General features: G+C 42.4%; 1 protein-coding gene across 1 annotated transcript in view; it reads left to right on the forward strand.

The window, feature by feature from the left end:
• Positions 1-4087: 4087 nt before the first annotated feature.
• The window catches only part of LOC129817405 (opsin-5-like), a 32299-nt gene continuing 22367 nt past the window's right edge, over positions 4088-14019 (forward strand). The window contains exon 1 of the mRNA XM_055872602.1: positions 4088-4583. The gene's annotated coding sequence lies outside the window, so the exon portion shown is untranslated. The remainder of the gene's footprint in view (positions 4584-14019) is intronic.

The following is a 14019-nucleotide window of genomic DNA, read 5'->3' on the forward strand; positions in this document are numbered from 1 at the left end:
AGTCACAATGGTGCAGCAGAACCTCATTATGGCTCATCTGTTGTAGTATCTGTTGCATGACGATCTCTGAGATCATGCCATCAACTTATTGGGCAGCTTGGTTGCACAGATCTTTGTTCTCCCCCTCTAAGACATCTTTCAGTTGCAAGAGTAGAGAACTGTTGAAGGACTGGGTGAGACGGTCAGGCTACAACTGGCAGTGTCCATCAGGTAAGTACTGGCGACGGTGGTCAGGTGGACTGTAGGAACCTTCCATCTTCCGGACTGCTTCAATGAGCTCATCAATCTCGTCACACTGGCTGTGTAAACAGCAGTGAGACCTCTCCGGTTGTCACTGGCGGTCCACGCTCAGGTCCATGCTGATCTCGGTGATCTCTGGTCGAGGTTCAACACTGATCCTGATGATTTCTGGTCGAGGTTCGACAGTGATCTTGGTGATCTCTGGTCGAGATTAGCCTGAGGTGGGAACCCGGTGAATTAGCAACCAATGAAAAGGCTGAGGCTCTGTCCTCTATTCTGCTGATCAGCCTGGGTGGTGACTTAGACCGGTGATGAGTTGTTGAAGGGGAAGAAGGCCACTTTAACTGCAGTATATCCCATCTCAAGTACTCAAGAAAACCCTCTAGCTACTATCCCTCATAGGAGTGGTATATGGATGTGTGTGGTAGTCTGTGCCTTGACTCGTAGCCATCGCCGTAATTGTCGAGATATTTTGGCAGGTGAGCTGGTTGGTGCGAACGGTTCAAATCTTGTGGAGAATCTTTTCTGTTAACTGGCATGCTTGAGCTGTAGCAGTTACTGGATCCGGCTCGCAAGGACCATGAAAAATAGGGGTAGGGTTGTAGAGAATTGGACCATGAATGTTATAAAAACCTTAGGTGCTGGCTTAAGGCCGGTAGCAACCACTACAAAATGTCCGGTCAGAACAAGGATGAGGCGGATGTCCAGGTTAAGGGGAGTTTAATAGAAGAATATGTCCACATTCACACACACATCTGACCACTCATGGTTCAGATAACTGAGAATCATGTCCGGTGAGAACTAACATTAATTATGTTTGTTTAGAATTAAACATCAGACAAACAGGGGTTCAGTCGACAGGAGAAAACGTTCAACAGGAGGGAAAACTGTGGAAGTAATCATCAGGATAGGGAAAGCATCTTTCTGACCACACAGCGTGTTGGGGTCATAGACTAAATTAAACTGAAGTCCCGGGAATCAAGGCCACTGATGTGGTGATAAGTATTTGGTGTGACCTTGACTATTAAGACACTAACTAAAGTGTGGGTCCTCTGAAATGGGAGACTAAGCTGCCCGACTAGAACTAACCAGAAGGGATGGCTAGAATCAGCTGACTGAATCTGGTCATTTTAACAAGCCGTGTACTCGGTTCCTTTATTGTCAAAGACAACTCCATCTACTTTTGCTAATACATCGCTCTTTCCTTGGCTCTAATATTAATGTTAGTGATGTGTCCTTGGCTGCAACAAGGCATTGCAATTCCTCTATTGAAAGCTCCATCATTTAGCATACTGACATAGATTGGCATCTGTTGTAACCTATATTGACTGGCTACAACTGCGCTAAAACAGCCTCCACTCTTCTGGGAAGGCTTTCCACTAGATGTTGGAACATTGCTGCTGGGACTTGCTTCCAGTTGGCCACAAGAGCATTAGTGAGGTCCGCACTGATGTTGAGCGGTTAGGCCTGGCTCGCAGTCGGTGTTCCAATTAATCCCAAAGGTGTTCGATGAGGTTTGAAATCAGGGCTCTGTGCAGGCCAGTAAAGTTATTTCTCACCGATCTAAACAAACCATTTCTGTATGGACCTTGCTTTGTGCACGGGAGCATTGTCATGCTGAAAGGAAAGGGCCTTCCCCAAACTGTTGCCACAAAGTTGGAACCACAGAATTGTCTAGAATGTCATTGTATGCTGAAGAGTTAAGATTTCCCTTTACTGGAACTAAGGGGCCTAGCCCGAACCATGAAAAACAGCCCCAGACCATTATTTCTCCTCCACCAAACTTTACAGTTAGCGCTATATATTGGGGCAGGTAGTGTTCTCCTGGCATCCGACAAACCCAGATTCGTCCGTCAGACTGCTAGATGGTAAAGCGTGATTCATCACTCCAGAGAACATGTTTCCACTGCTCCAGAGTCCATTGGCGGTGAGCCTTAAACCACTCCAGCCGACGCTTGGCATTGCACATGATCTTAGGCTTGTGTACGGCTGCTCGGCCATGGAAACCCATTTCATGACACTCCCAAGGCAGTTTGGAACTTGGTAGTGAGTGTTGCAACTGAGGACAGCTGATTTTTACGTTTCCACTTCACAATAACAGCACTTACAGTTCACCGCGGATGCTCTAGCAGGGCAGAAATTTGACACGCGAAATCGAGTGCTGTTTAATGTGCCAAAGTGGTCTTTGCGATAGTCACATCCATCCACTGAGGAGGACATGCAGCATCTCTGGTGCAATGGTTCTACAAACATAATCCTAGAGATCATTGGAGATGTAGTATGTGAAGATTCCACCCTCTGATATCACAGGCTTGGTTCACAAGCAGACAAATAAGGGGGAACATGGAGACATCACTCTTCATTTCCACTGTATAAGGCCTACGCTATAAGGAGGGTTGAGTTTGAGTGATACAGCATTGTGAAAATGACTCAGTCACGTCACAAAAGGTGATTAAGGAAAGCTCTCTCTCTTTCATCTTAGCTTTATCTGCTAAGCATTGAAATAGATCGTTTTTTCTGCATGCATGATGTTTTTAGAGGGCAATTCCAAAATAACGGAATTGCACTGAGACTCATACAACTCTATGCACAGGACTACTTTTAACAATTTTACAATGAACATTTTGCAAAAACACATTTACTGGACAAACTGTGCAGATGCAAACTTTGGTAACAGAATTTTGGAAAAATCTCCCTCCGTTTTGTATGTGACCATGTTTTCCCCAAATTCTGTGTAATATCTGCTCTGAATGAAGATGTCTGCAGAAACAATGCGTGTCAGCTCTGACATAACACCTCAATTTTGAAAACATTGATTTTAGTTATTGAACTTCAGTAAGTGAAATGGTGAAAGAATTGCGTTAACAGAATTTAATCATGGGTCCCTGATCTGTACTGCACAGAAATGCATAATTATGGATATGAATGTCATTCTCTTAATGGTGATGTATCTTAAATAGTTACACAAAGGTAGAAATATGCAATATCCTCCTTTGCATATTTGGGAATTCTTCTGTTTTAATGAGCTCCGACACCAAACAAGACCAACTGTGGTTGGTCCGAACTAGACCAAATCTGAAAACAATCATAGACGTCTATGTTTCACATGTTTGGACAATCAAAGTAAAGCATAGTAGAGCTCAGTAGAGTACAGTACAGCATAGTACAGTACAGTTCAGTACATTAGAGGTCAATACAGTAGAGTACAATAAAGTTAAGTATAGCTCAGAACATTATAGTGTACTAAACTCTAGTGTGCTCCATTGTGTACTGTACTGAACTCTATTCTAACAACTGTACAAAACAGGACTGTACTTTACTCTACTTTTCTTTGCTGTGCTGTACTCTACTGTGCTCTTCTGTACTATAGGTTACTCTACTTTTCATTACTGTGCTGTACAGTGCTGTCCAAACTTGTGAAACATAGACGCCAGTTTGGTAACTGAATTTCGAGTTTTAATTACTTAATTCATAGCTGACTTCTCAGACCATGATACCTCCTCTGGGAAGTTTGAATACATTTGTTTTTGTTTACTTGATGCAATGATGGTTATGCTTTCTGACTCTGCTTCCTTGAGTTTAGTGCAACATCTAAAGTAGAACTTGGTTGATATGATGGTTAAGAAAGTGTAAGAAATGGGTCAAATGAGCTCCATGCAGCATTGAGAGAAATGTCATGTGCCTCTTGTTTGTTTCCATGGCCTCCTTGCAATATCCTATATCATATGTGAGCACCTACTGTATGGTACTTCATATAGCCTGCTCTTTGATTTACATTATATTGGCTGAGTGAGATGGGTTGTGCTCAACCCACGCCTAAATGAACAGACTACAGCTATGTAGCATAGCTTGGAGCTGCTTGGATAGACTACTCAACTCATTCAGAGATTAATGAATGAAAAAATCTTCGATTGCAACCTGATTCACTTTTTGGGATTATATAGAGAATACGCCTAATGACGCCCTATTTTATCCAGCTATATATATGGATTTCAATGGCATCCAAATAGGAGCCAGCGCGATTTCCTGTTAGTCCAATCTAGCTGCGATGTGTTGAATTCCGTAATGAAGTCAGCACATGTCACTATTGTAAATTACGGAACGCAATGGTTCTGCTGTGGTCGATTTACTCGCCGCGGTAGTTTGTAGGCGCATCACCAAAGCGCTCAACTGAGGATCCCCGTCACTGACTAGTGCAATTTCTGTCCACCGGCTATATTACCACAAGAACATATAAAGTATTTTCGATTTTTTTATTGGCAATTTTGTGGAACGAGGCAGTAGGACAGTATTATTTTGGTGGAAAGTGAACAAAACTAAAGGGATGACTGAACACTTGTAAAGTAAGTAATTCCAAAAGACTCACATTGTTATTTTTATTCTATATTATACGACTACGGTTGCGTGTCTTTGTGGAGAACTAATAAGAATTTTGACAAAATATTGACATGAATGTGAAATGTAGTCAAGGGTAGATATTACATTTCTGGTTACAATGTTGTACTGTCACGCTGGTATAAAGGATTTGGAGACAGGCGCCGGAATACACAATAGGGTGTTTTAAAACACCCAAAACAAACACGTATACAAAAACCCTGGGCTGTACCCAAACAAAAGAGCGAGGGTAACCTCGTTGAACGACACCCGTAAAGCACGTAGCATAACAGCGGCACCAACACATAGATACTCACACGACCAACGGACATGGGAACAATAATCGACAGGACAATGGGCACACTTATACAATTACTAATCAACTGGGAATAGGGACCAGGTGTGCGTAATGACAGTTCCGGAGGGATCCGTGACATGTACAGTAGGCCTAGCCTACGCCTAGATCAGACCGACAGGGAGAGCGTTTTGGAACACCAGAACATTCATTTCCAATGGACCACTGCGTTTGCCTTGCAGAATTGCGTTGCAGAGGGAGTTGCAGTGCGTTCTGTGTTCTGTGTGATGCTTATGCATCAATTTGTATGCATGGAGGTGATAGAAATAGTAGCAAACGGTGAATGTTCAACTTTTGTTGCACACATATCCAGTAACAATTTTGAATTACATAATGGAAAAGTTTGACTGTATAATTTATTAAGCAACGTTGATGCAATTGTTTTGTCAGTCTGATCGAGGAATATCATTGCTCAATGTCAAGAAGCAAGGAATGTGTTGCATCGATTTAGGCTACATCATTACCACTTCTGCAACTATCTCTAGGTAGCCTAATAAACCATATGAGAGCAAACAAGGCATTTTATAGGCTATAAGCAACTATAGTATATCCATTGGGATTTATGTCATCGTGCATAGGACTATCCCACTGGGCACAGACATCAGTTCAATGTCTAGTTTTGGTTGAGTTGTTTAACTAATACGAATTTAGCATGAAATCAACAACAAATGTCACCACATCATTGGATTAAAGTTAACATTTGGCAAAAAAAAAATGAAATGACTGATTGTCAAACAAATCACTTCAAAAAGTAAGCTACCTATGCATGTTCATACACTCCAAAATAGCATCCAAACAGTGCACTGTGCACCAGCCTTTTGATGAATGGAAAGTCACATCTGTTACAAAACAGCAATTGTCATTAGGTCTACACTCCTCTGGCCTGAATTAATTATTGCGTCACGCTGACAAATTACCTTTTTTATAGAAAGAAAAATTGGAACACCTGAAAAGGGGCAATCCATCCACCGTATCACAACAAAAGAATCACGCTACACGTTAGCACCTTCGTTCTGATACTGCTTGGAAAAGCAACGCAGAAGTTGGAGAAATCCAACGCGTGAGATACACTGCATGCACTGCAACCTAGTCCAGCAGATGAGTCGCAGCAGTTTTACACAGTTGGTGTGCTTGAGGCTTATACATAATGCATGCATGCATAATACATTGCAGATGGAAGACCAAGGCCTAAAGTACATGATGTATGCAGTGCACATATGACTCTGGAGGAAAAGTTGATGCAGAGCTGCAGGCTCATATTTGGAGATAGTTAAAACAGCACTTTTTATTTACTTATCGGCTGTGGCCACAGACACAAATCTGATTAGATAATGCTCACTCATATCTACATTTTCGTTTATCTTCAGAAAATATCTGAACCGAGGAAATTGCATCGTTTGTAACAATCTGGAATTAGTGAGATGTGAATATTCCTAAAAATATTTTAAGTTGTATATAAAAGAGTTTAATGTAAATGGTTTGCATTCCAAATCGCATTCTCTTGCTGAGAACAGAGAAATGTGTCATAGTACACAAGTAGACAAGTTTTGGGCTAAGATACATTCGATTTCCAATGCAATATCTCCAGCGAAGGGTTCAGGGAACTTGACTCAAACGACTTTCCTATTTGCATGTCACACACACATTTCTCCCATGTATTTAATTCTGCCGTTTATGTACACGTGCAGAAGCATCAAAGGGAAAGTGGAAGTGTAGTCATTGTACTCGTGAAAAGCTTGGCCTTTCAGATTGCTGCATCAGCCACAATCAACATTCAGAATCTTCATGTCAATATACGAAGTCATCCCTCTCCTCCCCATTAAAATGCAGCCCTATCAATTATGTTTTCCCACTTATTCTACTTGTAAAAAGATCAAATTGTATGAAAATCAATGATAATCCACCTCACAGAAGATCATTAGACCTGACGTTCGATAGACCACAATACTCTCAAACAGAGTAGTCATTCCCTCCGCAAGGCAATCAAATAAGCAAAATGTCAGTATAGAGACAAAGTCGCAATTCAACGGCTCAGACACGAGACGTATGTGGCAGGGTCTACAGACAGGGTTTACATCACGGACAATCACCGACTTCCAGACAAACTAAACACCTTATTTGCCTGCTTTGAGGATAATACAGTGCCACCGACGCGGCCCGCTACCAAGGACTGTGGGTTCTCCTTCTCCGTGGCCAACGTGAGTAAGACATTTAAACGTGTTAACCCTCGACAGGTTGCTGGCCCAGACGGCATCCCTAGCCACATCCTCAGAGCATGCGCAGAACAGCTGGCTGGTGTGTATGCGAACATATTCAATCTCTCCCTATCCCAGTCTGCTGTCCCCACATGCTTCAAGATGTCCACCATTGTTCCTGTACCCAGGAATGCAAAGGTAACTGAACTAAATGACTATCGCCCTGCTGCAGTCACTTCTGTCATCATGAAGTGCTTTGAGAGACTAGTCAAGGATCGTATCACCTCCACCTTACCTGACACCCTAGACCCACTCCAATTTGCTTACCGCCCCAATAGGTCCACTGACGATGCAATCGCCATCACACTGCACACTGCACTATCCCATCTGGACAAGAGGAATACCTATGTAAGAATGCTGTTCATTGACTATAGCTCAGCATTCAACACCATAGTAACCCTCCAAACTCATCATTAAGCTTGAGGCCCTGGGTCTCAACCCCGCCCTGTGCAATTGGGTCCTGGACTGCCTGACAGGCCGCCCCCAGGTGATGAAGGTAGGAAACAACATCTCCACTTCGCTGATTCTCAACACTGGGGCCCCACAAGGGTGTGTGCTCAGCCCCCTCCTGTAATCCCTGTTCACCCATGACTGCACGGCCATGCACAACTCCAACTCAATCAACAAGTTTGCAAACGACACAACTCACTCAACGTCAAAGGAGATTATCGTGGACGTCAGGAAACAGCAGAGGGCCCCCTATCCACATTGACGGGACAGCAGTGGAGAAGGTGGAAAGTTCCTCGGCATACATATCACTGACAAACTGAAATGGTCCACCCACACAGACAGTGTGGTGAAGAAGGTGCAACAGCGCCTCTTCATCCTCAGGAGGCTGAAGAAATGTGTCTTGTCACCAAAAACACTCAAAGTTTTATAGATACACAATTGAGAGCATCCCGCTGGGCTGCATCACCGCCTGGTACGGCAACTGTACCTCCCACAACCGCAGGGCTCTCCAGAGTGTGGTGCGGTCTGCACAACGAATCACTGGGGCAAACTACCTGCCCTCCAGGACACCAGAAGCTGTTTTTCAATCTCAAGGCCATCAGACTGTTAAATCCCTCTGAAACATCCTGCTTTAAAATAATTGATGTGCCGACTGCCCTCAGTTTGTAGTGTCTACCCCTAGATTAAAGCTCTCATATGCAGTAGCCTAGTTTAACAGTGAAAGGGAGGTTCATGAAAGATTTTTTCAAATGTAACCACTGGGAAGAACTAAGGTTTGAATACAACATAGCATTTGTATTTTTTCTAAAAATCAGTTGTCTTCGCTTAGGTCACATTGGAAAATATGTCATTGGACTTGTGTCCCTTCTTTGTTGAATAGCTCCTTAAAGAGACAGTATTTTCTCACAGAGGTTGAATGATTTCTCAGGTCTGCATGACAAACTGTGGATGCGCTATAGATGTTTGTAACCATAAACAAACAATGCACTAAAATTGTTAATTTCAACACACTCCATGGATCGTGGACTACAGGAAATGTAGGACCATGCATGCTCCCATCCACATAAACGGGGCTTTAGTGAAGCAGGTCGAGAGCTTCAAGTTCCTCGGTGTCCACATCACAATGGACCTATCATGGTCCAAACACACCAACACAGTTGTGAAGAGGGCAGATCCCTCTTGGGATCTGAAAAGATTTGGCATGGGCCCTCAGGTCCTTAAAAAGTTCTACAGCTGCACCATTGAGAGCATCCGGACTGGCTGCATCACCGCCTGGTATGGCAACTGCTCGGCATCCGACCTCAAGGCGCTGCATAGTGTAGTGCGTACGGCCCAGTATCACTGGGGTTGAGCTCCCTGCCATCCACAACCTCTATATCAGGTGGTGTCAGGCCCGCAAAATGCTACCGCATGGCAAGCAGTACCGAAGCACCAAGTCTGGGACTAAAAGGCTCCTGAACAGCTTCTACCCCCAAGTGATAAGTCTGCTGAACAGTTAATCAGATGGCAAGCAGGACTATTTGGGTGTACACTGACCCCCTTTTTTTCACTATCTCTATGCACACTCACAAAACTCTACCCACACACTCACACATACTACACACACACACACACACACACACACACACACACACACACACACACACACACACACACACACACACACACACACACACACACACACACACACACACACACACACACCTTCACACTCTTTCACACAGTATTCAGACCCCTTGATTTATTCCACATTTTGTTACTTTGCATAAAATTTAGCAAATTCATTAAAAAGAAAAAACTGAAATATAATTTTCACATAAGTATTCAGACCCTTTACTCAGTACTTTGTTGAAGCACCTTTGGCAGCGATAACAGCCTCTAGTCTTCTTGGCTATGACGCTACAAGCTTGGCACACCTGTATTTGGGGAGTTTCTCCATTCTTCTCTGCAGATCCTCTCAAGCTCTGTCAGGTTGGATGGGGAGCGTCGCTGCAAAGCTGCAGGTCTCCAGAGATGTTCGATCGAGTTCAAGTCCGGACTGCCACCACAATGCTTCACCGTAGGTATGGTGCCATGTTTCCTCAAGACGTGACATTTGGCATTCAGGCCAAAGAGTTCAATCTTGGTTTCATCAGACCAGAGAATCTCGTTTCTCATGGTCTGAGAGTCGTTTAGGTGCCTTTTGGCAAACTCCAAGCGGGCTGTCATGTGCCTTCTACTGAGGAGTTGCTTCCATCTGGCCACTACCATAAACACCTGACTGGTGGAGTGCTGCAGAGATGGTTGTCCCTCTGGAAGGTTCTCCCATCTCCACCGAGGAACTCTGGAGCTCTGTCAGAGTGACCACTGGGTTCTTGGTCACCTCCCTGACCAAGGCCCTTCTCCCCCGATTGCTCAGTTTGGCCGTGCGACCAGCTTTAGGAAGAGTCTTGGTGGTTCCAAACTTCTCCTATTTAAGAATGACGGAGGCCACTGTGTTCTTGGGGACCTTCAATGCTGCAGAAATTTTTGGTACACTTCCCCAGATCTGTGCCTCGACACAATCCTGTCTCGGAGCTCTACGGCTCTACCTCATTCCTTGGTTTTTGCTCTGAAATGCACTGCCAACTGTGGGACCTTATATAGACAGGTATGTGCCTTTACAAATCCTGTCCAATCAATTGAATTTACCACAGATGGACTCCAATCAAGTTGTAGAAACATCTCAAGAATGATCAATGGAATCAGGATGCACCTGAGCTCAATTCCGAGTCTCATAGCAAAGGGTCTGAATACTTATGTAAATAAGGTATTTCTGTTGATTATTTTCATAAATTAGCAAAACATTCTAAAAACCTGTTTTCACTTTGTCATTATGGGGTATTGTGTGTAGATTGATGAGGGGGGAAATGATTTAATAATTTTTAGAACAAGGCTGTAACGTGACAAAATGTGGAAAAAGTCAAGGGGTCTGAATACTTTCCGAATGCACTGTACGCTGCTGCTACTCTTGTCACGCCCTGACCTTAGAGACCTTAGAGATGACCTTAGAGGTGTGACTCGGGTGGGAAAATCGATGCTTTCTATTTCTTTGTTGTTTTGCCGTGTGTGGTTCCCAATCAGCGGCAGCTGTCTATCGTTGTCTCTGATTGGGGATCATATATAAGTTGTCATTTTCCGTTTGGGTTTTGTGGGGTGTTTTCTGTTTAGGTTGTTTCCCTGACAGAACTGTGCGCTTTCGTTTTCTCCGTTTGTCATTTTGTGAACATTAAATCATGAACACTGTCCACGCTGCGCTTTGGTCTCATTCCGACGACGAACGTTACAACTCTGTTGTCTATCCGGATTGCCTAGTCACTTTTACCCTTACCTACAGTACATGTGCTGTACATATTACCTTAATTACCTAATCTACCTCATATCCCTTCACATTGACTCGGTACCACTACTCCTTGTACTGTATAAAGCCTTATTATTGTTAGTTTATTGTGTTCATATTTAAACATTTTATTTAGCACATTAAAAAAATGACAAAAACTTTAAAACTTTGAATTGATGGGAGAGAGCTTGTAAGTAAGCATTTCACGGTAAAGTCTACACCTGTTGTATTTGGGGCATGTGACAAATAACATTTGATTTGATTTATTTTTCTATTATACTCCGCAGTATTTGTATTTGTAATGATGTTTGACCGAATTCTCAAAGCCCGTCACAGTCAATACTAAGTCATGTGATTCACTAGATTTGATTAAACATCAACAATACAAGTCCTTATTATTTTTTGGAATACCAACAATCATCTGTAACTTCAAGTCAAGAAATGTATAGAGCAGGCAGGCAAGCGGAGAAAAGTCCACAAGGCACATTTTACTAACATGGTCTTAACTTGTAAGCTCTGCATGGAATATTATAGCATTATTCATGAATTGAATGTATTAAAGCAAAACAAATGTATTTCAAGTCAGCCACAGTAGCCTACAGGGGGTGAGAGCACAAAGTTGACTGTCTTAAGTTATTTCATATATTTACTCAACCTTATATCATTATCATTCCCTTGAAGACATGTGCATTTGCTGTCAGACTGAATGTCTCACTTTTTTTATGGTGCTAGATTCTGCTACCACCTTTCTTGAGGTCATACAGTTCTTTATCGGGATGTTCTCTCTTTTTAATATGTTCATTGGAATATCTTCTATAGAAGAAGTCCTGCTGTACAGAGTCAGACCCTTCTGCCTTGGCATGGACTGCTCATCACTGATTCAAATAAACAGACAGTTTCCCAAGAAGTATTGCACATACTATATGTACTATATGGTATCATTATACACTGTCGGAAATGTTTATATCTACCCTGCATCTCTACCACGTATGGCCATTCATCTCCAAACAGAATTTCAAGTTACATTTTAGTTACACTCAAACAGTTCCAGTAATTATTATTTCAATAGTGGCACACACGTCTTTTAGCCATACAAAAGGATTGTGTGAAACACAGATATTTCTTTACAGTTAATTAACTATTCATTCAACTTTTACATTTTAGTCATTTAGCAGACACTCTTATCCAGAGCGACTTACAATAGTGATTATATACATTTTCATACTGGTAAACCATGGGAATCAAACCAACAACCATGGCACCCTGGTGTTTCAAGCGCCATGCTCTACCAACTGAGCCACACAGTTAATTATATTGTGTGGTTGTTTTGTTGTGTCTCTCGGCGTCGTCAAAAATACTGAAGTTTTAGGACCTGCCAGTGTTTTACACGTGATTGACAGACGTTGGGCATACATTGGGGGGAGCCATAATAATCTGATACTAGAAGTATCTCCTAAAGGGGCTTCTGAAATCCTTTTTTCTGAAATGATTTGTTTTAAAAGCTTTTTTTTTTTTTTTAAGAAACCAAATATTACCAACGTGACTGTTCACAGATCTCTTCATGTGTCACTGACTCATTTTATGTAGGCCTACACCATGACTTGTCAAATACTAAGAGCATAATAAAGTGAGAGATGATGTGACTGTGCAAACTTCTGTTAGAATGTTTTAGTATTCTTCAGAGAGTGTGGTACCTAGGCTGAACTGCAGAAAACTGCACTGCTGGAAACCTGGAGCATGGAAAAAATAACATTCTCCTCGCATAGAGAACATCTCAAAACTTTTATTGTGATTTTGTTTAATCTGGTAGACTTTGGTTAAGTGTTTTGACACTGACAAAAACTATTTTGGGGTGTGTAATGTTGTAGCTTCGACACAATGGCGGAATGATTGGCTTGCACCTGGCCTTCAGAGTTATGGAAAAAGTTAACCTTTTGTCTGACTTGTTGGGAAAGGTCAGCTGTAAATGGACGATTGCTTTGTGAGATGAAGTAGATTTTTAAGGCAGAAATGCCCACTCAGAATCGCCTGGCTGGCTGCTGGTTCTCATAGCTGAGACACACCTTCAGAGGTTGAGGGTGTCTGTCACAGGATTCACTGCACTGATACTGGCCACAACAAACAAACTCCCCAGTCCACACGTACAGTGCCTAGTGAAAGTCTACACACCCCTTGCACAGTCTTCACATTTGCCTACCGATGTAGATAACCTACTCCGCATTTCTAAATTGAATGAAAAACGATAGAACATTTTCCAAATTAATGAGATAAAAAAGTATTGATTGCGTATGTCTTCACACCCCAGAGTTAATACTTGGTGGAAGCACCTTTGGCAGCCATTACAGTTGTGAAACATTTAAAAAAGATTCTACCAACTTTGCACAACTGCTAAGGAAATATTGCTAAAAACAATGTCAACATTGCTCATGCTCAGTAAATTTGTTTGTGAGTCACTGATGGACAGCAATATTCAAACATTGTCTCTGATTGTCGAGCAGATTTAAGTCAGGACTGAGACTGGACCATTCAGGAATACTCAACACCTATTGGAAGGCCATTCTGGTGTGTGTTTGGCATTAAAATGTGTGTAATTGTCCCTCTGAAAAACACAACTCTATCGCAGGGTTAGGTATTTAGAAGACTATGGCAGGGTTTGGAATTTAGAAGACTATGGCAGGGTTAGGCATTTAGAAGACTGTGGCAGGGTTAGGCATTTAGAAGACTGTGGCAGGGTTAGGTATTTAGAAGACTATGGCAGGGTTTGGTATTTATAAGACTATGGCAGGGTTAGGTATTTAGAAGACTATGGCAGGGTTAGGTATTTAGAAGACTATGGCAGGGTTAGGTATTTAGAAGACTATGGCAGGGTTTGGTATTTAGAAGACTATGGCAGGGTTTGGAATTTAGAAGACTATGGCAGGGTTAGGTATTTAGAAGACTGTGGCAGGGTTAGGTATTTAGAAGACTATGGCAGGGTTTGGTATTTA

Source organism: Salvelinus fontinalis, chromosome 20 (genome assembly GCF_029448725.1).
Source record: "Salvelinus fontinalis isolate EN_2023a chromosome 20, ASM2944872v1, whole genome shotgun sequence".
NCBI lineage: Eukaryota > Metazoa > Chordata > Actinopteri > Salmoniformes > Salmonidae > Salvelinus > Salvelinus fontinalis.